The 26308-nt window shown below is 33.9% G+C and overlaps 1 non-coding gene across 1 annotated transcript; it reads right to left on the reverse strand.

The window, feature by feature from the left end:
* Window positions 1-16008: 16008 nt before the first annotated feature.
* On the reverse strand, window positions 16009-16115 carry LOC116152410 (U6 spliceosomal RNA). Its single transcript, XR_004136041.2, has one exon. It is a non-coding gene; the product is annotated as a U6 spliceosomal RNA (small nuclear RNA).
* Between the last annotated feature and the right edge of the window lie 10193 nt (window positions 16116-26308).

Raw genomic sequence — 26308 nt, forward strand, 5'->3', positions numbered from 1 at the left:
ATGAGGTTGGCCTGAGCTGTCACTTGTATGTGATACTTGTCCATTTTGTTTCTGTTACATCAAAAAACAGATTGAAATCAAGGTTCGTTTTGTTTTGTGTTTAAATATTTGTTTACTTATATCCAAGTATCCAAGTATATTCTCTATCATTTTTTAAAGATAGAATGTGATAGCCATCAACAATGGCACACATAAAACTCTAACCATCTGTTACTCCCTTAACTGAAATATACCAAGAATAAAGACCCTACCAGGAATTTACAGAAATACAAGACTTACTGATGACAGAATGAATTGTGTGCACATTTACACAAGAAAAGTACTTTTTTTTTTTTTTTTTTTGCAGCCTCTAGGAAACTGGTAGGGAAGAGAACACTTTCTAGATATTAAAAGTTAAATCAAGTTGAATCAGCTTCTCCAGAAGTATGGAGTATTTACATTGGATTACATACTGCTTTTCACTATTTCAGTATGAGGTATGTCCCTTGCTGTGGCTTTCCTCGTGGTTCTTTCCATTTGCTATATGTAATTATAAGTTGGCAACACTCATTTTCTAGAATTTCATGAAAATGTATTGCTGGAAAGCCAACTCTCCCAAAGAAAGCATTCATTATTTATCTTCCAAACTGTTTTTAAGCAAGGAGCTCCTGCAGAGATTCTCTGTAAACACACAGATGGAAAGTTATTGTTTTGGTGCACCAGGCGTGCTGTGCTCTCTTGACCTTGTGGTCTTCTTGAGGGACTCCAGTTAGATAGTGGAACAGAGCCAGCTTCTAGTTTGACCAAAACATTGTGAAGAAAAAAGTATTATTTATCAAGTAGCTACTAAAAAGCCGTCCATTTAAGACCAAAAACATAAAGTAATACTTGTGTTCCACCAAGGAATCTGTGATGAGGCAAATTCTTGAACCTTCATTTCATATTCATCTTGTCACTTAATTTTGACCAAATTGTTACTTCTCAAATGAGTGATGATGAAAATAAACCAAAAAATTTTTTATTACATCCATGAGCAGTTGAATTATACACAGGCTAATTTGAGTTTGTCTCTTCCACAGATTATGAGTTTAGTTGACATTTCTCAGAGTAACATTGTTGACCGTATATAATATTTGCTTGATCACTACACATTTTGACATTTTCTCAGGTGGACATGGGTATTGGAATACTGAAATCCTCACTGTAAGCAATTTCTGATGTCTTAAGAAATGTCAAACAATTTGTGGGGCAGATGTTACTTCCACAGGTGACTTAGACATTGCACTTCTGGCATGTGGGCCTATTCTGATTTTAAGGAGAGGAATGTTTTAATGATTTTATTTTTATAGATACATTTAATTATACATCAAGGGGATCTGCAATACCTTTCACAGAGAGAATTACAAAGTTTTTAGTGTGCCTTCAGCTTCCTAAAAAGTTGCCAGTATCACAATTGCAGTGAAATTACCCTGCAGTTATAACAATTGCTTCTCTAAACACTATTTGTAAAAGTATTTTTATGTTCAACATGTAACATTAATACCTCATTTTAGAAACCTATATTGAATAAAGCCAATTTGCCAGTAATAGGTTTCATTTGTATAAATTTTCTTTTGAAGAAATATATTTTGAAATAAAACATATTCCCCCTTAATTCACAATTATATGAGAAATCTCATCAATATGAAAAAACTCTGAAAATAGATATTTCCATAAAAATAAAGATCAAGTACTGATTTTTGCTCTCTCCATTTCTGTATCTGCTATTATGTTAATATCCTGAGTTGTGTTCTGGTAATAGTGGTGATAGGTGAAAAAAGTTCTTGCTTTAATTAAAATAGGAACTGTGGAGTATACAAAACTACACACCTGTTTCCTTTCTACAGGCCAGAAAGGAGTGGCAAGATATATTCAAAGTCCTGAGTGAAAAAAAGATGCAGCCTAGGATACTTTATCCAGCAAGGCTATCCTTTAGAATTGAAGGAGAGAGAAAGAATTTCACAGATAAGCAAAAACTAGAAGAGTTTAGCAACACTAACCCCATGCTAAAAGAAATATTGAAAGGTCTACTCTAAATAGGAAAGAAGCAGGATGCTACAGAAGTGAGAAACTCATAACTGGAAAGGTGATAACTACCATGAATTACAAATAGGATGAACACAAAAGTGCAAAAGAAGACATCTGAATAGATTTTGATTGAAAAATATCTTAAGAAAAACAGGTCTGCCACTCATTTGCAAGGCCTTCTACAAGAATACACAAGAGGCCCACATTTCAAAGTTTAACTATTTAAAAGTTACAGATCTAGCTAATAGATTGCTAAATTAAAACCGCTATATTCTCTTAACAGCATACTTCTGTATTGACAAAATGCCAAAGATGACTGTATTGAAATATTATTTCACATGTTGAGGCTCCAGCCATATCAGTAAAAAATATAAACATATATGTATTACATATAACATATGAATTGTTATATATTATAATTTATTTTTCTTGTCTTGTTTGGTGACCATTGTTCAACAGGCAGAGGTCTAATTTGCCTCCATAGTGGACTCCACCTTCTCCATCAGCTTTTCTGGGTATCCCCAAGTTCAAAGGTCTTTTGATCAGCTTCTTTTGAGAGAGCAAACTTTGTTCTAGAATTCCTTTGGAGTCCAAGAGGGGTCAGAATGGTCCAAGTTCAAGACTTTGAACATTTTCACTTTTGAACTCTGTTCTGGGTGCTGGTCTCCAGAGATACTCATTGGTTCCAGTTGCTGAGTAATTCCATAGTTCTTATCAAATACACAGAGCAAAGTGTTCTTATGTTTTTACATGAAATAGATTTATTTGTGTTAATTTCTAGTAATCTACAATTTGTTTTGATTTCCTCTTTGATCCGTGAGTTATTTATAAGAGTCTGGATTTCCACTGGGTTAATTTTCAAATAGTTACATTGAAGCAAAGGCTAAGGGTAGTGCAAGTGAAATGTGTGCTTAACTTGATACCACTTTGCTTCCCAGGTTTCAAAGAGGGAGATTAAAAAAAAATTCTTTCTGTCAACTTACGTGTAATAGTAGAAGATATACCAGTGTTGTAGGGTATCATAATGAAACACATTGGATATTAATGTTTCGGAAAGACTCAGGTATTGTTTTTCCTGACATTTGGGGAAAACCTGAACCACATTTATGGGTTTTTTATGTTGTTTGTTTTTTCTTCTTAAAAAGAAAATCAGTACATATAAAATATATGAGTTCTTATTTTTATTATGACTAACTGAATGTCATGAGATTTGCTTTAATGTTTGTAGTTTATTTACACATTAATTCATCTAAGTGGATATGATATTAGCTTTTGGAATATATCTGTAGAGTTTATGCTTAACATTTAAAGAAAAGTTACTGCCAAACTAAGGAAGTGCAAGTTGTGACTCAGATTACTACCAGATGTGGAATAGCAAAAATATCTTTATATATGTGTGTGTGTGTGTATATCTGTGATTTCAAAATTAAAAACTATAAACTCTTTCTCCAACTTCACCATGCACTCTTCTCTTAGTTATAATTTTCTGGAAGGGATTGAATCTTAGTTGCAGAATGCCAGTATAATCCATGCTGAATATATTCTTTCTAAATGTGTTTGTACATTATATAGATTTACTGCTATAATAGCAGAAGCTTCAATGATAACCCATGATTGAGTATTAATGCTGAGAGGAAAGATGCTAAGCTCTTCTACATAATGAAATCTAGAATAAAATACAAAAGATGGAATGAGTAGGGCAAAATAATGTGCTTCAAAAATAAGTAAGTATTTATCAGCAACTACAAAGCTGAGTAATTAAAAGATGAGATTGCCAGCAGCAAGCATCCTTAACTCTCTGACTATAAAGGGAGATAGAGAATCATTATTGCTCTGAATACCAAAACCAGAATAAGTACAAATTATAAAACCTCCCAGTTCTGAGAACTTAATTATATGGTACATATCATTTAGTCATATAATTTTACTGCTTAAAGGAATGAGTACCCCAATCTCCTCATTTTGTGTATGGAGAAATTGTGTGAGCCATCAAGATTAATCGACTTGCCCAAAGTCACAGAACCAGTTAGTGACAGACCAGAGTATAAAACCCAAGTATCTTAACTCCTGTCATGCCATCTTTCAACTCTTCCAAGCAAAGTGTGCTACAAAAGATTGACGAAAGATTGTTATAGGACAGTGTGTATAGTGAAGGGCAGAGTTGTCAGTAAACACCTGTTTTTGTTGCTTCAGGTGTTGCCGCTTAGTAACTCTTAGACCATGGTAGTTTTATTGACTCTCTTAGCTTCAATTTTGTATACTATAATATGGAGATAAGTATAGATTTTACTCCAGAGGGATTGTTTGAGGAATAAAGGAAGTGATTTATATAAATGCTTAGCATAGTGATTGGCACGGTGTTAAGTATATCATAAATATCATTTCTTATTGTTTATTGTTTCATTATCAGAGCATCATAAGATTACATGTGCTTTTAAAAATAGTTTATCTCAGTGGAAGAGCTGAAATTAAGACTTTTAGATTCCTTCTGCTTCCCTGTCCCCCTTGAGATTTCTTATTTATTTGTGTTAATTTAAAATGTCCATTCACTTCTTTAACCATTTTAAAATTGAAGTTAATTTACAATGTGTGTCAGTTTCAGGTGTACAGCAGAGTGATTCAGTTATGCAGATACATATATATTCTTTTTCAGATTCTTTTCCATTATATCTCATTACATGATACTGAATATAGTCCCCTGTGCTATACAGTAGACCCTTGTTTATTGATTTTTATGTATAGTGGTGTGTATACGTTAACCCCAAACTCTTACAGTTTATTAAAAAAATCCATTTATAGAGACAGAATTATGTGAACAACTCAGTCTTTTCAGTTAAGTGTTTTGAGTTAGTCATGAGAATTAAGTCACCTTTATAATATTATAAATTACACTCATATTGTTGAACACAAATGAAGGACAGTATTATGTATGTTTAATATATTTGGCTCTGTTCCCTGTCTTTCCTTTCAGCTGCTGTATAGTTTGTCTTAAAGTTTCAACAGGTCTGCTTTCTTAATTTTCATCAGTAGTATTCTAGACCACATGCCTGAACCAACTCAACACATGTTCCAGTTGGCTCATACATTTTGGGCTACTTTCATCTCTTTTTGGTCTCTTTAATAATTTGCTGCCAGCCTTGTCCAAAGAAATGAGTCCAGAGCTGTCATTTAAGGTTTGCCATCCCTTGCACCTTAATGCTTTCATTATACTTTACAGCTTATTTCCCAAACATAACTTTCACTCTCCACAGGCTTTTCCATTACTGTCTCCCAAATATAACAGATATTTTTACTTTTTGATCTTTGGATTTACTCTTTATCCAGCCTAGAATTTACTTTTACCAAGATTTCTTTAGTGTTTTTTGTCTAGCCTTCAGTTCTTTATTGATTATACCGATACCACAATGCTTTAGTGCTTTTATTGTCTTAGAACTTTCACAAATTTTGTGAGCTCCTTGAATGACACAGCAGCCAGGAGGCAGCACGGAGTGAGCCCTCAACCAATGTTGTTCAATTGACGTATTGAAAATAAGATAGTAACTTTAGGTATGAAATGTAAAACTATTGCAGAGTGTAAGTACAGGATGTGAGAGCATATGCTTTTCTGAGTATATAAAAGAAACTCTTTTCTAAATGAATCCTCAAGTGTTCAGAGATACCCATTTCCAGATTTCAGTTCACTTCAGGAATCAGTTGGTAAGAATTTCAAGTCAATTTCAAATAGATTTTAGGTTTCAAGCCAGCACATTTTCTCCTACAAACCCATAGTGTTTTTCTCACTCCATAAAGAGATGCATTATATGATTTGGGGGATTTGAAAGCAAATGTAGCTGTACTTTAACACGTAGTAAGGGTTAAAAGTTGACTGTGAGCTTTGGAGAGGGTATTGTTAAGAGATGGAACATACACCTTTTCTCTTTACCAACTGTGGAACAAGTGACTTAATGTTTCCCTAGGATGTTTTGCACTTAACATCTGCTGTGAAAGATGGTGCAATGGAAATGCAGCCTCATTTCTTCCAGCGCTTCTCAAGAGACCCTGAGGGCTGCTGTTAAATAGTCATCCAGGTGATAGTCTTGAACTCAAATGTGCACCAGCCCCTGAAGTCTTAGATGAAATCTGGCTAAGCAGTTCATTAAAAATGTTCTGGATTGTTCTCCTGATATGTGAGCTCTTCACCATATTTTTTTTTTGATTATTTGTTTCATTTCTTCTCAGATATTATTAGCAGGGAGACATAATAGATTTGACTCAACAAATTCATTTAAAATACAGAAAATAAGCTTTGAATTTTACAATTTTTATACACCTTCAAAAGTGATAATATAACCGAAGAACAGCTAATACAAAATTTGCCAATGACTTTGGATATAACTTCCTAGACTGATACGATATATCATCCTTGGAGGAGATACTTGATAAGATATTAAACTAGACTGGAACAGAAAATCTAGAAGCACGTTTTTCTCTCATGTCCATTTCATATGAACTGGAGTGTTATTACTCTAGTTACATTTTTGTATTCTAGAAAGCCCCTAAAGTTTCCTTCATGGTTAATGAATATTTGCTAAAGGAGTAGATGAAAAGAACGTTATTTACACATCCATTTTGCTGGAAAACATCCATATTGGAAAACTAGGCCTGACTAAATTTTTTACTGTTTTTGATGACAAGGGAGAAAACAGTATTTTGGGAATAAGGAGGTTCATATATTGGCTAAAAGTTTTAAATTCTTTTTATTTAACTTCTAAAATACCACATATTAAAATATACATTGAGACCCTCTCTTACCTAGATGCATTAAAAGATGAATTCATTTGTTCAAATATAACATCATTCAGAAAAGAACATAAATCGTATGTATTTTCCTAAAGGGGTGAATGGATTTTCATAAAGTGATCCCATATGACCATCACCCAGGTCAAGAAAGAACACCAGCACACCAGAAACTCTCTGGTACCTTTCCCAGTTAATACCTTTCATCTTCCCCAGATTAACCATTATCCTGATTTTAAACACTGTGTATTACTTTTGACAATTGTTTGAACTAAATGTAATAATGTATCGTATACTCCTATGTCTGGCTTTTTTCCACTTAGTATTCTATTTATGAGATTCAGCTGTGTGATTCCTCTAGCAGTGGTTTGTTCATTTGATCTGCCATATAGTAATTAATTTAACAGCTTTTTATACACAGTTTGTTTTATTGTTGATGGATATTTGGATTGTTTCCAGTTTTCAGCAATTGCAAATAACGCTGTTACAGAGCTTCTGTACATGTCTTTTGACAAAGGTGCTTAAACATTTCTGAGGGCTGTGTGACGATGAGAATAATTACTAAGTCATAGAATATCCATATGTTCAGCTTTAGCAGGGACTGCCAAATAATAGGCAATCTTAGGCATTAATGAATATAGTGCTTTTATATTTGGGTTTAAATGTATCATCTTAAGCTTCCCTCTACATTCCTTAAGGCTCTGTGCTCTTTCTTTTTGTCCTTACCAGTGGATCAATTCAGAGTTTGAGTTGTTTTTAATCATTTCATTTTTGCCCTTTATTATCTTTATTGTAAAATACTCTTTTACTCATCTTTAATGATTACCCAGGAGATTGCAATGTAGAATCTTGGTTTAATAGAATCTAAGATAACTTAGTACTTTTACCACTACCTGTACAATGTCATTTTGTCTTTCTTTTAGTACACTATCGTTTTGAATTATGGTTGATATGAATTATAATTTTACATTTTAAAATCCTAAAACCAACATCATCACCATCACCACTACCACAATCATTATCATCATTATCATCATTTTAGACAAAGATGTGCTTTCTGTACTGTTCGGTATTCCTGCAATTTTTTTGTTTTTAGTTGAAATGTTTCCCTTCTTCTTAAAAGTCTCCTTTAAGGTTTTTTTTTTTTTTTTTTTTGGTGTTAATCTATTCCTAACAAATTATAATCATTTTTTCCTGAAAGCATCTTTATTTCACCATCTAATTTTGCTGAATTCTAGGCTGACAGTTGTTTTGTTTTAGCACTTAAAAAATGTCACTTAATTATCTCTGGCTTCCATTGTTTCTGTTGAAAAAGGAACCGTCAATCTTATTTGTTGCCCCTTTGACAATAGTATGTACGTTTTTTATGATTGTTTTTAAGATTCTCTCTTGGTGTTTGGTTTTACAGAATTTTACTGTGTTGTGCCTAAGTCTGGTTTTCTTTGTATTTATCCTGTTTTGTTTCTAGAGTTTTACACCTGTGACATATTGTTTATCACTTAAAATTCTTTTTTAACCAATATCTCCAAATACTTCTTTTCTCCCCACTCCCTACCACTCTTCTCCTATTGGGTCTCCAATTATACATTTTTATTATCCCATGTCTCAGCTGTATCATATAATTTCCATCTTTTATTGCTCTCCATGCATCAATCTATCTTTTATGTCTCTGTCTTCCTTGTCAAGTGTTTTCTACTATGTTTAGTCTCCTATTAACAATTTTTTCAGTATGTTAACTTTAGATATATATTTAGTTTTTAACTTCTGTGTAGTTCTTTTTTAAAATAGACTTAGCTTTGAGGTTAAATTTTAATCTTTTTCTCTTTTAAAAATACATTAATCACTGTTATTTTAAAATCCATATGTAGGAAGCTCTAATAACTGGGTGACGTTTGGAACTTTATTTTTTTCCTCTTGGTTTTCAGTCATTTAGTGTTTTGCTTTATATAGCTAGTAATCTTTGATTGAATATTGGACATTGTTTTGAAACTTTGTGGAGGTTATTAGAAACACTGGACAATGTTACTTCTTACCAGAAAGGAATTCCAGTTGCTTTCTGAAATGTAGCTAGAGTAGGGGAAACTAGTTTAATTCAGTTTGAGCTTGAACTTATGCAAAGTTAGGGTCACGCCTTTTGAAAGTTGCTAAGAGTGTACATCTTAAATTTTCTCCCCTCTTACACAAAAAGACCCTGTTCATGTCTCTTTGTTTCTAAGCTATAGCACTTCCAAAGTCCTATGTGGAAGTCTAGGGTGTATGTCAAGGTCCCTCTCCCTTGGCACATGCTATTTCTAATTTTTGTTAACCCTGATTGATGAAACTTCCCAAAATTCAGTTCTTAGCTAGCATTCTTCTTCCTTACCTTCTTAGCCTCTTGGCCACAAAGCTGCTAAAAAACTTGTAAATACCTTGGCAACACAGTAGTCTCTGTTTACCTTCATGTACTTTCTTTCTCTCTGAAATTATTGCCCCTGAGTTCCTGGTTGATTAGTAGTTCTGAACTCTTAACTGTTGGGTCTTCAGCCCCAAAGAGCTGCTGAAAGCTTATCTCATGCCCTAATCCTTCTCAGTTGATGCTTCCTGCTTAGTTTCTTAGCCTCTCTGCTGTACGTAATTTAGGAATTGGCACATGCCTTGTGGGAAAAGTACAGTTAATTTCTGTGCCAAGCTCACTTCAGTGAGCTTTTGTTCTCTCTAGAATTCTGAACTCCTCAAGTCCTAGTTCCCTTGGTAGCTGTCTACTTGTTCCTGATGAGAAGTGTGTTTACTACAAGTTATTCTACTATTCTCAGACGTGGTTTAATTCAATTAATTTATATTTTAAAATATTAAATTAATTCACTATTATATTAATATTATTTTAATAAGAGTATTAATCAACCCCCTAACACATATCAAATAGATGTATGTTTATACCTGTAACTATTTTGCTTTCAAACAGGTTACTAGTTTTCAAAAAGGAATTCTAAAATACAGTGGCAAAATTTCTTTTCTCCAGTGAATTACTATTTTTGTTGTGGAATAATCCAATCTTAATATGGACTGTTAAAATACAAATAGTGTATGTAGCATTTAAAATCCAGTAACAGACAAAAATCTTATGATAAAAATATATTTGGTTTTGTAAGAAATTGACACACTGTCTTCCAAAGAGATTGTACAATTTTTTATTCCCACCAATAGTAATAGAGGTTTGTTCCTCTACATCTTTGCCAGGATTTACTGTTGTCAGTGTTCTGAATCTTGGACATACCTTTTTATTTTTTAAATATTAAATATAAAATTGTTTTCCATAGATTTATTGAGACAGAATTGGCAATATCTTGTAAGTTTAAGATATACAATGTGATGATTTGATACAAATATATATTGTGAAATAGTTATCAAAATGGAACTAGTTAACACCTTCATCACCTTGCATAATTATCTTTTTTGTGTGTAAGTGGGGAGAAAATTTATGATGTATGCTCTTAGCAACTTTCAAGTGTATAATAAAATATTGTTACCTATAGTCACTGTGCTATACATTAGATCCTCTAAACTTACTCATATTACAACTGGAAGTTTGTACCCTTTGACCAAAATCTCTGCATTTCCCTTATCTTTCAGCCTCTGGTAACTACCTGTCTGCTCTGTTTCTATGAGTTCAACATTTTTAGATTACACATACAAGTGAGATCATACAGTATTTATTTTTGTCTGACTTACTTCACCTAGTATAATGTCTTAAAGCTCTATTCATGTTGTTGCAAATGGCAGGATTTCCTTCATTTTTATGTTTGAATATTTGAACATATATGTATATATCACTTTCTTTATTCATTTCTTCCTTGAGAGACATGTTTTGGCTATTGTGCAATAAATATGGGAGTGTTTTGGGAATGTGCTATCTCTTTGAGACAGTGATTTCATTTCCTTTGGATATATATCCAGAAATGGGATTGCTGTATCATATAGTAGTTCTATTTTTAACTTTTTTAGAAGCCTCCGTACTGTTTTCCACACTGGCTGTACTAATTTACATTCCCATCAGTGATGCACAATGGTTCTGTTTTCTCCACATTCTTTCCAGCATTTGTTATCTCATGTATTTTTGATAACAGCCATTCTAAACCAGGAATTTATGTATTTTTATATATATACACACACACACACGCACACACACACACATATCTCTCTCTCTATATATATAGATATATAATATATTATGTAGTATTTTAATATACTTTTGAGCTTTGGAAATTTCTATTGTTATATCCAGAAGCTCAGAAATTCTCTCCTTAGCCATGTCTAGTCTACTAATGAGCCCATCAAAAATATTCTTCATGGCTCTACTGTGTTTTTGATTCCATCATCTCCCATATGTCTTTTGGTTCTTTCTTAGAATTCTTGTCTCTCTGCTTACATCACTTTGCACATTAACTATTTTTTTCCATTAACACTCTTAGCATATTAATAATATATAAATTTTAAAATTTCCAGTTTGATAATTCCAACATTCCTGCCATATTGATTTTGGTTCTCATGCTTGTTCAGTTTCTTTAAGCTGTGTTTTTACCTTTTAGTATGCCTTGTAATTTTTGTTGAAAGCTGGACATTATGTACTGCAGCATAGGCAATTAGGCCTTTAGAATACAGTAGTAAGATGTGGGGAAGGAAAAAATATTCTGTAGACCTATGATTAGGTCTTGGGCTTTTAATAAGCCTATGCTTCTGATTTGTGAACTTTAGCAGTGTTTCTCAGTTCCCTTCACACCCACCCCTTTAGGTGAGACAGGATGTCTAGAAGGAACTAGGAGTTGGATATTTCCTTTTACCCATGTGGAAAGCTAGAGCTTGGAATTAGAGTATTTTCTTGGCTAAAATTGGGTATTTTCCTCCTTCCAGGTAGATCAGATTCTAATAAAACCCCAGTAGGTCAGGTTCTGGTAGAATAATTTTTCCTAAGGACAGGCCTTGTAAGAACAGAATTCTCTAGAGTATTTAAAAATGGTTCCTTTTTCCATCTCCTTGCTGGAAGCATGAAGAGATTTTTTTCTCAGATATTCACTATGAGAACCTGATCAAGTCCTGAAGGTAAAATTCATAAAAGTTTAGGGGCCACCCTATGACTGGTCCCCCAAGAGCTTTTTTACCTCTTGGACTTATCCACACGAGTCTCCAACATTTCATCAGTTACAGTTTGTTTTCCTGCTTGGCACTGATGCATGCAAAGGCTACTGCACAGGGGTTTCTGCTGAAGTAGGTTGTGATTCTCTGTATTTGCTTGTTGGTCTCCAATTTATGGGGTGGTTGTTTGTTCTGTCTTCTCTGATAAATCCAAGAAGAGTTGCTGATGTTTTGAGTTTTCAGAGTTTTTCTTGTGGTTAGGACCGAATGGTGACTTTCAAGCTCCTTACATGCTGGGCTGGAAACTGGAAGTCGTACAATTAATTTTAACAATTTATTTTATTTAATCAAATATATCTAAGGCATTATCATTTCAACCTGTGGCACTAGCCTCATTTTAAGTGCTTAATAACCACATGTGACTAGTAAGTCCTATATTGTACAGGAATTCTAGAAATCCCTTCACTGGTGCTCAGCTCGAGAGTAGTGACTTTCCCAGTGGGAGAAGACTTACGAAAGATGATCTTTTATTCTGTAAAGTGGTGCCCTCCTGAGGTATTTTAAGTGTAATTTTGACTATGAGTACTTTGATTATGTTTGCTAAATTCAGATCCAAATTTTGTGACGGGTGTGAAACATTTGTACTCCAAGGGGTTGGAGCAGCGTACCCATGAAAGTGACATTTGAGATGCTTTTTGTAGAATGGATGAGACTTAAGAACCAAGAAATCACAGAAGTGGAATAGATAGAAATCATAGTTTGAGCAAAATTACCATGGCAGAAGAAAGCCAGGTGTATCCAGTCAAAAGAGATGCTTCCATCTGTCTAGGTCTAATCTACCTCTGTAACCCCATATAAGCAACCCTTACATATGGGAGCATTTTGCTTCCAGAATGCACTTTCACTTGGCCTGTTTCATCAGGAGATCAAAATCCATTATGGTCAATTTGGGTGTGTACAACACCTATTTCTAGGAGTTCCAGAGTTAGATTACAGTTTTGCTTAGAGTGGAAAAAGCACATCAGTGAATAAAAAGAAGAGATCGTTTAATCAAAGGAAACTAACAATTTAGTATATTGGCTTGGCTTTTGGGAATTTAGAAGTCTTGTTCATTATACTAAATTTCAAACCAATGCTTAATTCTAAATGAAATCCTTTATTTGATGAAATATTAATAAGTTTTACATTGCTCTGTTTGGAATACAGAATGAACTAGAAACAAAGGGTTTAAGATGTTTTTAGTAGCCTTTTGAAACTTTCAGTTTCTGTGGTGTGTGCTCCTATAATATGTTTCTTTCCTAAGAGTTTTCTCTTTTGGTAAAGACTCAGGCTCTAATTTACAGATGCTGCAGATGAAAAACATTCTTTAACTGGAGTCTAGCCATTTTAAAATTGCTAACTGATTGTGTACATATTTATTTCTCACATTACCAGTAAATATATTTTAAGAAGGCAAGGTCTGTACATGCAAAAACAACAACAACAAAACACCACCACCAACAATGAAAACCCCTTATTCAAATACTGTAATGTGTCAATTCAGGGCTGAGCACTTAAGAGGATTGAGTTAGCTGCCTTGCTTGCAGAGTCCAGAGAGATTTCCTTAATATATCTTGTCATTAACATATAGTTCTTGATATTGGAACCAAGGGCACAACTAACACAGTACTTGAGGTGAAGAGAATGAGGAGAATGGTGAGTAATAGGTAGTCATGATTTTTCTCGTTAATTCGAGAAGTACTTAGAAAGCACCACTTAGATTCCATTCCCAGCCTAGGAGTCAAATATGAAAGAGGGCCCTTGACTCCTACGTGCTACCATCTAGCAAGGACAGACAAGAAAACCCATACCTAGATTATACAAGTCTAAGAACAATACTTTGGCAGCAGAGAGAATCAAGGATTTTGCTCCATGGGAGATATTCTGGAAGATTTCTCAGAGAAGATGATATCTGGTTGAGCCTTAATGTGTTTTAGGAGTTCCCCTAGCTTACAATGATGGTGGCAAGGGGTGGGAGTTTTTGAAATAGGCAATAACATTTTTCTCTTGGACACTCTCTCTCTCTCTGTTGCCTAGATCAAGCTTTAACTTGGACAGAATTTGAGGATGAAGCAGGGTCTGGTTTGGAGAAGGTAGAGTAGAGAGGCAAATTAGGATGAGAAGCAAAGACCTGTTGCAGGGTCATTAACAGAGTGGATTTGGGAGAACAAACAGATGTAGTGTCTGGAGAGAGTCCAAGTGGGCACTGCTAAGTAGAAAGAGATCAGTTTTTGTGGCTGTGGGGAGGGAGAAGGCTGCAAAAGTGAGCAGATGGGAGTCATTTCTGAGGTTTTAGACAACCTAATTTTCTCAGGAAAATCGAAGTGGTTTTGGATTATTTCAACAGAGTACAGGCTGAGGAGTAATAAATAAAGTTGAACAGTTGGCAAACCTATAATCATAAAGGACCATAGATGTTATACTAAACAACTGGGATCATATTTGGTGGTTAATGAAAAATTAATGGGTAGATTTGCTTTTTGGAAAACCACTCTGGTTTTACTGTGTAAGGTGCTTTGGAGGAGAATAAGACTGAACTCAGGTGGATAGCAAGGATCTGCTTTGATAGCTCTAATAAGAAATAAGACTGGAATTCTGGTAGGTGGATTGCAAAGAAAGTGAGTGGACTCAGAAAATGTTGTCATGCCAAGGAAGAAAACAGCTTAGAGAATAGTAGATTAGAAATTTGTGTGTGTTAAATGTGTTCTTGCTAAGAAAATGGTCTCTTTTGGTTGTACAGTCATACAACAAAAAGACATCAGGTTCATTGAAAATTTAGATTTCAAATTGCATGAATTTATATTTTAAAAGACCAAGAACAAATCATAGAAATTCTCTAATAGATTTTTAAATCAGAAAACGCATCTGCTATTAATTTTTTTTTCTTCCACTTACTACATTTTAGTGCTTAGTGGAGGGAGCTTAATGCTTGCCTTTATTTGGATAGACTCAATTTTTAAAAGTTATTGATATGTGGAAAGGCCATTCCACAGAAATCTGGGATAGGAGCTACTTCTGTAAGGCAAAGTGGTCAGCTACATTAAAATAAGTAGAAGCAATCTACATTCTTTCTATAATTAATATTTCTCTTAATGTGCAGTGTTCATCCTTTCTCTTATGAGTGTGTGGAATAGACTAGATGCCACTTTTCCTGTTGAGCAACATGATGGCAAGTGAAAGGTGACCCAGATACTCTGCATCCAAAAGGACCTTTGGGGAACCAGATGTGATACCTTGTGAGGAGCAGACGGATTTTGCAGTTCATCTCTCTTACAGTTTACAGCTATGTGGAACGCAGCCCCAAAGATCTAGCTGGACCGCTGGAACTGTGGATAATCGCGGGAATGCAGCTGCTTCAGAATAAGAAGGGGCAAGTTTGGCAGTCTCATTTAAGTAACAGTTATTTCTTAAGTGGTTGGCAATTTTATTAAAGCTTGTTGAGAGCCATAGTGCAAGTGGAGTTCAAAGTGAAGTGACTTAGTTTTCCAGATCAACAAACAGCTGGAACAAGTGACTTGAACTCTTTCTGTTCAATCGATAACATACGCCTGTTAGTGTTACGTCTAGGGAAAAAGGAGTAGTGCTAGCACAGCATTTCAAGAAACAATCGGATTCAAAACCAGACAGATACGGATTTCAGTCTCAATTTGTTATTTGCTCACAGTATGATGTTGAGGAGTTTACCTTAGGATGATCATAGTATGAACCTCTTACTTTTGGGGGAGGGGAGGATGTCATTACTGAGGCATTTTTGAGTCCAAGTTAGCCATCATATGATCTCATATATACTTCAGCATCTGTATTATATATAGAGTATGTATTTCTTTTTTTTAAACATTTTTTATTGATTTATAATCACCTTACAATGTCTTGTCAAATTCCAGTGTAGAGCACAATTTTTCAGTTATACATGAACATATATATATATTCATTGTCACATTTTTTTCTCTGTGAGCTACCATAAGATCTTGTGTATATTTCCCTGTGCTATACAGTACGATCTTGTTCATCTATTCCACAATTTTGAAATCCCGTCTAAAAAATATGGACTGCTTCACGAATTTGCGTGTCATCCTTGCACAGGGGCCATGCTAATCTTCTCTGTATGGTTCCAATTTTAGTGTATGTGCTGCCGAAGTGAGCACTAGTGTATGTATTTCTAACATGTAGGTACATTTTCTCATATCACCACAGTGTAATCATCACACCTATCAAAATTATCTCTTAGAATTTGAATTAGTATTTAAAAGGATCATACATAATATTTTGTTGTTATGCCTCTTAAGTATACTTAAAACAATTTCTACTGTCAGTTCTTTTATCTTTTATTTGTTTAAAAAATTTTTGTATATGTATAGTTTATTGTAGTATAGTCAGTTTACAATGTTGTGTCAATTTTTGGTGTACATTATGATGCTTTAGTCATACATGAACACACATACAATCATTTTCACATACTTTTTCACCATAGGTTACTACAAGATACTGAATGTAGTTCCCTGTGCAATATGGTATGAACTTGTTTATCTATTTTATATATAGTACTTAGTATCTACAGATCTCCAATTCCCAGTTTATCCCTTCCCACCCACTTCCTCCCTGGTAATCACAAGTTTGTTTTCTATGCTGTGAGTCTGTTTCTGTTTTGTAAATAAGTTCATTTGTCTTTTTTTTAGATTCCACATGTAAGTGATATCATATGGTATTTTTTTTTCTCTTTCTGGCTTACTTAGAATAACATTTTCCAGGGACATCCATGTTGCTGCAAATGGCATTATGTTGTCGTTTTTTATGGCTGAATAGTATTCCATTGTATAAATATACCACATCTTCTTTATCCAGTCATCTATCGATGGACATTTAGGTTGTTTCCATGTCTTGGCTATTGTAAATAGTGCTGCTGTGAACATTGGGGTGCATGTATTTTTTTGAATTAAGTTTCCCTTTGGATATATGCCCAGGAGTGGGATTGCTGGATCATATGGTAAATCTATCTTTAGTCTTTTGAGGAATCCACATACTGGTTTCCACAATGGCTGCACCAAACTATATTCCTGCCAACAGTGTAGAAGGATTCCCTTTTCTCCATACCCTCTCCAGCGTTTATCGTTTATGGACTTTTGAATGATGGCCATTCTGACTGCTGTGAGATGATACCTCATTGTAATTTTGATTTGCATTTCTCTGATAATTAGTGATATTGAGGTGTTTCTTTTTTCTTTTTTTCCCTCCATGTGCCTATTGACCATTTGTATGTCTTCATTGGAGAACTGCTTGTTTAGGTCTTCTGCCCATTTTTGGATTGCGTTGTTTGTTTTTTTCTTATTAAGTTGTATGAGCTATTTATATATTGTAGAAATTAAGTCCTTGTCAGTCTCATCTTTTGCTAATATTTTCTTTCATTCCATAGGTTGTCTTTCTGTTTTGCTTATGGTTTCCTGTGCTGTGCAAAAGCTTGTAAGTTAATTAGGTCCCATTTGTTTATTTTTGCTTTTATTTCTGTTGCCTGGGTAAACTGCCCTAGGAGAACATTGCTGAGATTTATGTCAGATAATATTTTGCCTGTGCTTTCTTCTAAGATGTTTATAGTGTTTTGTTTTATGTTTAAATCTTTAAGCCATTTTGAGTTTATTTTTGTGTATGTTGAGAGGGAATATTCTAAATAACTTCACTGATTTACATGCAGCTGTCCAGTTACCCCAATACCATTTGCTGAAGACACTGTCTTTACTCCATTATATGTTCTTGCCACCTTTGTCAAAGGTTAATTGACCAAAAATTTATGGGTTTATTCTAGGCTCTCTATTCTGTTCTGTTGATCCATATGTCTGTTTTTGTACTAATACCATGCTGTTTTGATGCTGAAGTCTGGGAGGATTATTTCTCCAACTTCATTCTTTTTTTTCAGTATTGTTTTGGCAATTATAGGTCTTTCGTGATTCCATATAAATTTTAGGATTATTTGTTCTAGTTCCATGAAACATGTCCTGGGTAATTTGATAGGGATCAAATTAAATCTGTAGATTGCTTTGGATAGTATTACATTTTAACAACACTCATTCTTTTTCTAAGCCAAGAACATGGAATATCTTTCCATTTCTTTAAGTCATCTTTAGTTTCCTTAATCAGTGTTTTGTAGTTCTCCATAAATAAGTCTTTTACTTCCTTGGTCAGATTTATTCCTGAGTATTTTATTTTTTTGGATGCAATTTTAAAAGAGGTTATTTCTTTACTTTCCTTTTTTGATATTTCATTGTTAGTATAAAGAAATATAACTGATTTCTGTATGTTAATCTTGTATCCTACTACCTTGCTGAGTTCCTTTATCAGCTCCAGTAGTTCATGTATGGAGCCTTTAGGGTTTTCTCTATATAGTATGTCATCCACATATAATTATAACTTTACCTCTTCTCTTCCAATTTGTATCCCTTTTCTTTTTCTAGTCTAATTGCTATGGCTAGGACTTCCAGTACTATATTGAATAGAAGTGGTGAGAATGGGCATCCTTGTCCTATTCCAGATTTTAGTAGGAAAGCTTTCAGCTTTTCACTGTTGAGTATTATGCTGGCAGTAGGTTTGTTGTAAGTAGCTTTTATTATGTTGAAATATGTTCATCCTATACCCACTTTAGTTAGAGTTTTTATCATAAATGGGTGTTGAACTTTATCAGGTGCTTTTTCTGAATCTATTGAGATGATCATGTGATTTTTGTTGTGACGTATCACATTTTTGATTTGCGTGTGTTGAACCATACTTATGTCCCTGGGATAAACCCAGCTTGATCATGGTATATAATCTTTTTTATGTGTTGTTGGATTCTGTTGGCCAATATTTTCTTAAGAATTTTTGTATCTGTGTTCATCAATGATACTGTCCTATAGTTTTCTTTTTTGGCAGTGTCTTTGTTTGGCTTTGGTGTCAGGGTGATGGTGGCTTCATAGAATGAGTTTTGGAGTATTTCCTCCTCTCCAGTCTTTTAGAAGAGTTTTAGAAGGTTTGTTATGAGCTCTTTGTATGTTTAATAGAATTCCCCCAGTGAAGCCATCCTGTCCTGGACTTTTGTTTATAGGGAGGCTTTTTTTTTTTTTTTAAATTTCTGATTCTATTTCAATTCTAGTGATTGATCTGTTCAAGTGATCTATTTCTTCTTGATTCAATTTTGGTGGACTATATGTTTCTAAAAATTTGTCTGTTTCTTTTGAGTTGTCCAATTTATTGCCATATAGTTGTTGATAGTATTCTCTTACGATTTTTTAAAATTTATGTGGTGTTGGTTGTAATTTCTCCATTTTCATTTTTTATTTTGTTCATTTGTGTCCTCTCTCTTTTCTTATGGTGAGTTTGGCCAGAGGTTTGTCAATTTTGTTTACTCTTTCAAAAACCCAGCTCTTCGTTTGATTAATTTTTCTTTTTTTTTTTTAATCTCTATTTTATTTATTTCCTCCCTGATCTTTATTCTTTCTTTCCTTCTGCTGACCTCAGGTTTTGTTTGTTCTTTTTCTAATTGTTTTAGGAGGTAGGTTAGGTGGTTCATTTGAGATTGTTCTTGTTTTTCTGAGGAAGGCCTGTGTCAGTATGAACTTCCCTCTTACGACTGCTTTTGCTATATCCCATCGATTTTGTATGGTTGTATTTTCATTGTCGTTTGTCTCAAAGTATTTTTTAACCTTTTCTTTGATTTCATCATCGATCCATTGGCTTTTTAGTAACATGTTACTTAGTCTCCATGCTGTCATTTTTTCTTTTTTTCTGTGATTGATTTCTAGTTTCTTGCCATTGTGATCAGAGAAGATGCTTGAAATAATTCCTATTCTCTTTAATTTACTGAGGATTTTTTTGTGCATGAGTATGTTGTCTATCCTAGAGAATGTTCCATGAGCACTTGAAAAGAATGTATATTCTGTTTTTTGGGGGATGTAATGTACTAAAAGTATCAATGAAGTCCAGCTGTTCTATTGTGTCATTCATTTAGTATCTTCGTTGCCTTACTGATTGCCTACCTGGGAGACTACTGTCAGTTTTTTAATACCATTAATTCAAAATAGAAAATGAGTCAGGTGTTGAGATAGACAGAATAATGGCCCCCAGAGGTGATCATACCTTAATCCCCTGAATCTGTGAATGTTAGCATACAGGGAAAAAGACAATTTGCTTATATGATTAAGTTAAGTACATCGAGGTTGGAAGAGGTACTGGGGTTTTCCACATATGCCCAATGTAATCACAAGGGTACTTTAAAGTGGGAGACAGTGAAGAGGAGATTTAGAGGGAAATGTGATTGCCAAGGAGTGGTCAGAGAAGTGGAACATTGTTGACTTTGAAGATGGAGAAAGAGGACCATGACCCAAGGAATGTGGGTGACTTTTGTAAGCTGAGAAAGACCAAGAAATGGATTCTCTACCAGAGCCTCCAAAAAGGAATGCAGCTCTGCCTATACTTAAATTTTATCCTGGTGAGACCATGTGGGACTTCTAACCTATGGAACTGTAAGACAAGAAAGAACCTTGTGTCATTTTAGATCGCTATTTTTTTTTCATTGTAATTTTTACACCAGCCATAGAATATTAATAAGGTTGTCTTATAGAGCATTACCATCCTGGTTTTTTTTTTTTTTTGGTTCTTTGTAGTGTGAGTTAACTTTTCCTATCCTTTACTTTAACAAAATTCATCTATAGAGCCTTGAATACATTTAGATTAGACATTAATCTTTCTGGTAAAATACTTCAGTGGTGGTGCTTTAAATTTCATATTGTATGTAGTCACCCAACATGTAGTGTCTGCTTGTCATATACTTAGAGAAGCTAGATTGATCAGTGAGTTCAGGTGGTGGTTTGTAATCCCAACTAACATTTTTATCTACCAGTATAAGTGACTAGTGTAATGTATTGATAAGCATTGCCCAGATCAGTTATTTCACTAGTAGTCACAAAATAGTGATTTTTAAACTTTCTTCATTGCACATTTATTGGTTAGATTTTATCTGTAAAGAATAATTTTCTTTTATAAACTAAATTGTTTTGGTTACATTGAAATCATTTGTGCAAGGAAGTCAGCATAAATGTTTATTTTCTTTTGCATGTCAGTTTTCAGAATAAGCAGTTGATGTTTTTTATTCTGTGTAAAATTAGTTGTATTTTGGATTTCTGATTTCCTTATCCTTTTAAAAAACGTTATGAACTAACAGGCTTGTTTTAATACTAGTATATTGGGTTATTTACATTAAATAATTAATATATTATTAGTGTATTCAAATTATTCCATCTTTGGCCCCTTCATCATGGCTCTATACCATTTGGAGTAAGACCTAAATTCATTGATGACTTCCCTTTTCAGTAGTAATAAAACAACACATTCTCATCTTGTATATTTCCCACCCCCAGGTCTGTAATCAACCATTTCTCCCATCAAATATATTGACATACATATTACTGGTTTTCCCATTGAATGTATATGTGTTATTGTAATTTACTGAACCATTTCTCTACAGTTGAGTATTTAGGTTATTTTCACTTCTTCTGCAGCTGTGTTGTCTGATACACAAGTGAATACTTTGAATTTAATGTAACTTGTGGTTATGTTTTAGCTGTTTTTCAGAGTTAGTAATTTAGGAATCAAATGACCATAATCATATAACATCACCATATTTTTGAGATAAATTTTATGCAGTCAGTGTTGTGTTGAGAATGTGTGAGAGAAAAAAAGAATTAAATCAGGGCCCTTGCTCTTAAAAATCAAACATTGCAATTTGAATGGTAAAAATGTACTGTATCTATTGAAGTTAAGCAGCAAATAAGTTAATAAAGAGGGCTTGTTCATCTTCAACTTTCTTGGCTGCCTTGTGAAAAAAAAAATTGCCTAATATTGAGTTAGGAACTTACGGTTGGCTGAATATTTATTATGTGTATAAGTCCTGGAAGTTAAGAGAATGAAATGGAGGAAGCATTGTCAGAGAAAATTTGCATTCCACAAATTCGTTAAGCAAGTAAAGCTTTGTTGAAAACTATTACAATAGGGGAAAGAGATTGAACTCAACTCCAACTCTAGAGGACTAGAGAGTTTTTAAGAGCTGGGGTTGGATGTGGAGAACATAGGCAACCTGAGACTGCTAATTGTCCTTGCCCAAAGGTAAGCTGTATTTTCTGGTATCTTCATGATAGCTGGGGTTTTACAATTAGGCCCAAGGTGCCCCGTGAAATTAGGCTCCTTACCTCCCCAAAAGACTGTAGATAGGGGTGTTAGCTTCCTGGATGATTACATTTTGAAGAGATGGTTTCCAGGTACTTAAGAAAGACTTTCCCCAGTCTTAAAGCTGGCAAGAGACTTAAAGGAGATGTATATACATTTCAAAGGTGGCAGAGAACGAATTTGCAATAAGTTTTCTAAAATAAATGCTTCAAGAAAAGGGAGGTCATGGGGCCTATGGTCAGGAAGAAATTTACGTAAAGTTTAGTCACCTGAGGTGAGCGTTAGGCTATCCTGGTACTTTACAATGTAAAATTTCGTGAAATTATTTAATTGGATGATTATAAAGTGAATTTAATTTCAGTCATGTATTCTGTCATAACCTTTGTTGGTTCATCTTGCCTGATAATCCAATGTGGTTAATACTGTAGAATACAAAAGACAATGGAAGGTACTTGGAAATTGAAGTATTTTAGAAAGTTAATGAAAGTGGTATTAAGTGGTATTAAGTGTAAATTACATAAAAGCTACTGGTAAAATTATAACAGATGGGCCAATTAACAATTGAAAAGAAAATCTGCCTGAGTATTGATGCAATTGGGTTTCAACAGAAAACGATTTGAATATCAATAGATTAAAGAAGATGTTGAAAATTTAATAAAAGTCAGTAACAAAAACAGGAGAATAAAGCCAAGAACACAATGATGAATGTAAATTTACGTTATCATAAAATTTGTCAGAAAAATACTGGATATTAAAAAACATTGAACCATAGTTATTCTAAAACATTTAAGAATCATAGTCACAATCTATAATATAATTAAAGTAAAGTAATCATATTTTCCTAGTTTTAGTCTGATTTGTAAAGGTAGTATCCTAATCAGTCTTTTTGTTCACTATGTAATCATTTTTTCTCCATTTTATGTGGATTGACTTCTATCCATACCATTCAGACAATACAGAACTTATTTTCCGAAACAGAAAATTTCAACAAATACCGAAATTTTGGTAATAGGTGAATGATAATGGAAAACAGAAGGTTAGAATAGTTACTCTAGAAAATAAAGTGGAGCTGTGCTTTTCATTGTATATTTAAAAACTGTACAGAACAATACTATACATTGCTGTAAGTACATTCACAGGATATGCACAACTTCAGGGTGGTGATTTGGTGGGAAGGGACTGAGTTGGAGGAAGTAGGAGATGGTAGTAACAGAGGTGGCCTTAAAAATATCTAACATCTTATTAATTAAAAATAAAGTACAATGTAAAAAGTTAACCTTCTGTTAAATCTGAGTGACTATAAATGAATATTGTATTATTTTGCATTTTCTCCATTTTAAAAGAGGAAAAACTCATACATTTATCTTGGCTGTCTCTTTTTCTCATTAGAACATCATCGTTTATGGGGAAGAGATGATGCCTTACTCACTTTTGCATTATTCCCCTTGTTTAAACTGAGATTCACAAATAAAAGATGCTAAACCAGAGATTCACAAATAAAAGATGCTTGCTCTGTTGAACTGGAAGGTCCTTAAGCTGTGGATTTAGGATTTATAATGAAGTAATATTGGCATTTAGGAAACCTTTTAATATTTCTCTAATTGGTATGAACCCAGTCATTGGTAAATTGAGCTGTGCTGATTAAATTCAGTGTAGAACAGAATGGTGATTTTATTGTGTAAGGTATTTAATTTTGCTTCCTTTAATAAAAAAATCTAGTGGTAGTCTTCCTTCCTTCCTTCCTCTCTCTCTCCCTTCTTTCTGGGTGTGTGTGTCTGTGTGCAAAGATTACAGGTACTTTGCGTTTTTGCCACATCAGTGGTGGGTATTTTTAAAATAAATTTTAAAGTATTTTGTCCAGTCATACAGAGAAACCAATCAAAATTGTTCAGGCACTAAGTAAATGGGAATAGTGTATTTATCCAGATTAGAGAAAGAACAGTTTCAGTTTTTAAAAACTGTGAAGGAAATGTATCTTTAATTCAAAGAATTTGAACTGACTCTCAGTCAGCACTGCTTCTGGAGCACACATTCTACTCTGGGTTGGGAAGGAGTCTTTGTGAAGATCTCAGAAGCCACATTCAGTGTCTCAGGTTTAATGATAGCTCTTGCCGTGACAAAATAGTTGAAGCTTTTTCAGTTCTCTTTTAGTATTCTGTAAGGGGTTAACATACAGATCTGGAAGATTTTACAAACCTTTTCACTCAACATCTGTCTGCCTATCTAGTTAACTCAACACCATAAACATCTCCTCACCCTGAAACATTGATAGGTTTTGATTTAAAGAAAATTGGATTTATTGCTTGTGTCTTTAAGAAATTCATTATTCAGAAACTTGCTTATGAACCATTTTGAACAGAAGACTAGAGAAAATACTTCAGATCCCACGTCCTAACAACTAGATTTAATAAATGAAACTTTCTTTACTCTTCCAATCTATGAGTAAATGGTACTTTGCGTGTTTTTGACTTCTCAGTGCATCTAACTTGCCAGCCTCTGAGAATTTCTTGGATTCTGGATCTTCCCTCGGAAAGATTTGCACATAGACAATATTTTATATCCAGCATTAGAGTGTTTATGGACTTCACAAAGTCTAAGTTAAGAACTCCTACTATAAAGAGCCTGTATGGATAATCCATTGTGAATAGCATCCATTGACATAAATATTTAGAAAGTTGGGTGAGTAATAACACAAGGCAGCTGGGCTGTTTAGATTAAAAAACAGGGATTTCTTAAATAAGTGGGGTAATTTAATAACCCGGTTTGAATAATTAGTTATATAGTTTCAAGTAAGTTACTGATCCTGAAGTCAAAGTGGAAATTTTTTTCTAGTACAAAAGCTATCATATATATCCATATACATACAAAAACACACAACAGGCATGTGGGGTATGTGAATGAATTACTTCAGGTTATCCTCTGATGGGCTATGGAGACTAGAGGGAGAAAACAGGTCATTAGACATGGCATTTCTTTCAGCATGCTTAGCTTAGATAAGCCTTTTGTGCTTTTTGTACTAAGCCAGTGTAATAAACACAGAGGTAAAATAAAGTGAGTAGGTATTATTTTTTATAAAACCTTTCAAGTATTTTTTCAATATTTTATAATAAAATGTTCCTATCCCCAAAATGATGAGATTTTTGTTGAATTTGCCTTTCCAACCTTACTTAATATATATATTATATATATATTATTATACAATGAAAGCCAGTAAAAGCAGGAATGAATATAGTCAAATTATCTTTATAGGCAAGTTGTTAACTAAAATATATTTTTACCATCTTAACAGCTGAATATAGTCTCAGTTGTTTTTGATACATAAAATGATTCCAGGGGCATCAGGAACTCCTGATGTAGTCATATAACTGGGAATTCTCCAAATCGACTTTCATACAGAACATGATGTTTATTAAAGGATAAATAATAAATATATGCAAAATTGAAGCTTGTGTATCATCATAAAAAAACTAAGCAGTATTCTCAACAGTATTTAGGATGTTGACAAATGAGATTTTTTTCAGTGAGATACATGTTTATCACTGAAATTGTTTAGAATTAATGTTACATTGTGATAATTAAGGACAGACTAAATTGTAGTTAGAAAAAAAATTGTAGTTAGCTTGTTATTATTATTAATTTTTCAACAGACAGTGTATCTTTTTATTGACTGTCCCAACCACCTTGTCCTTGCAGTACCGCTAGCTTGGGCTCCAGGCATTGTGTTAGCTAACAGGACTGTAAGGCAGTAGATCTCAATTCTAGCTCTGTATTTTTAAGGAGATTAGTCTAGGACCTCCTTTATTTGAATAGATGGGTCTCAATTCTCCCATCTGTGAAATAAGGAGAGTCAAATTACGCAGTTGCTAAAGTAGTCAACCTCTAAAATGCAGCTGCTTTGCATTCGATGGAAAGAATTGTAAGAATTGTTGCAATGTGTGTACATTTACGGAGCCCACAGGCAGAACACTGATGGGAGAAGCATAATCCCTCTTAATTTCTAACCACTGTCCTGCCTCACAACCTTAAGCAAGTCCCTTCAACTTTTGTTTTATGTCAGTTTCATTTTTGTCTCTTAAATGAGGGAGCTGAGCCAGATGATCCTGACATTTCTATATTCTGAGTGTTGTTGTTTTTTTTTTAAGGATTTTTTTTG

Source organism: Camelus dromedarius, chromosome 3 (genome assembly GCF_036321535.1).
Source record: "Camelus dromedarius isolate mCamDro1 chromosome 3, mCamDro1.pat, whole genome shotgun sequence".
Lineage (NCBI taxonomy): Eukaryota > Metazoa > Chordata > Mammalia > Artiodactyla > Camelidae > Camelus > Camelus dromedarius.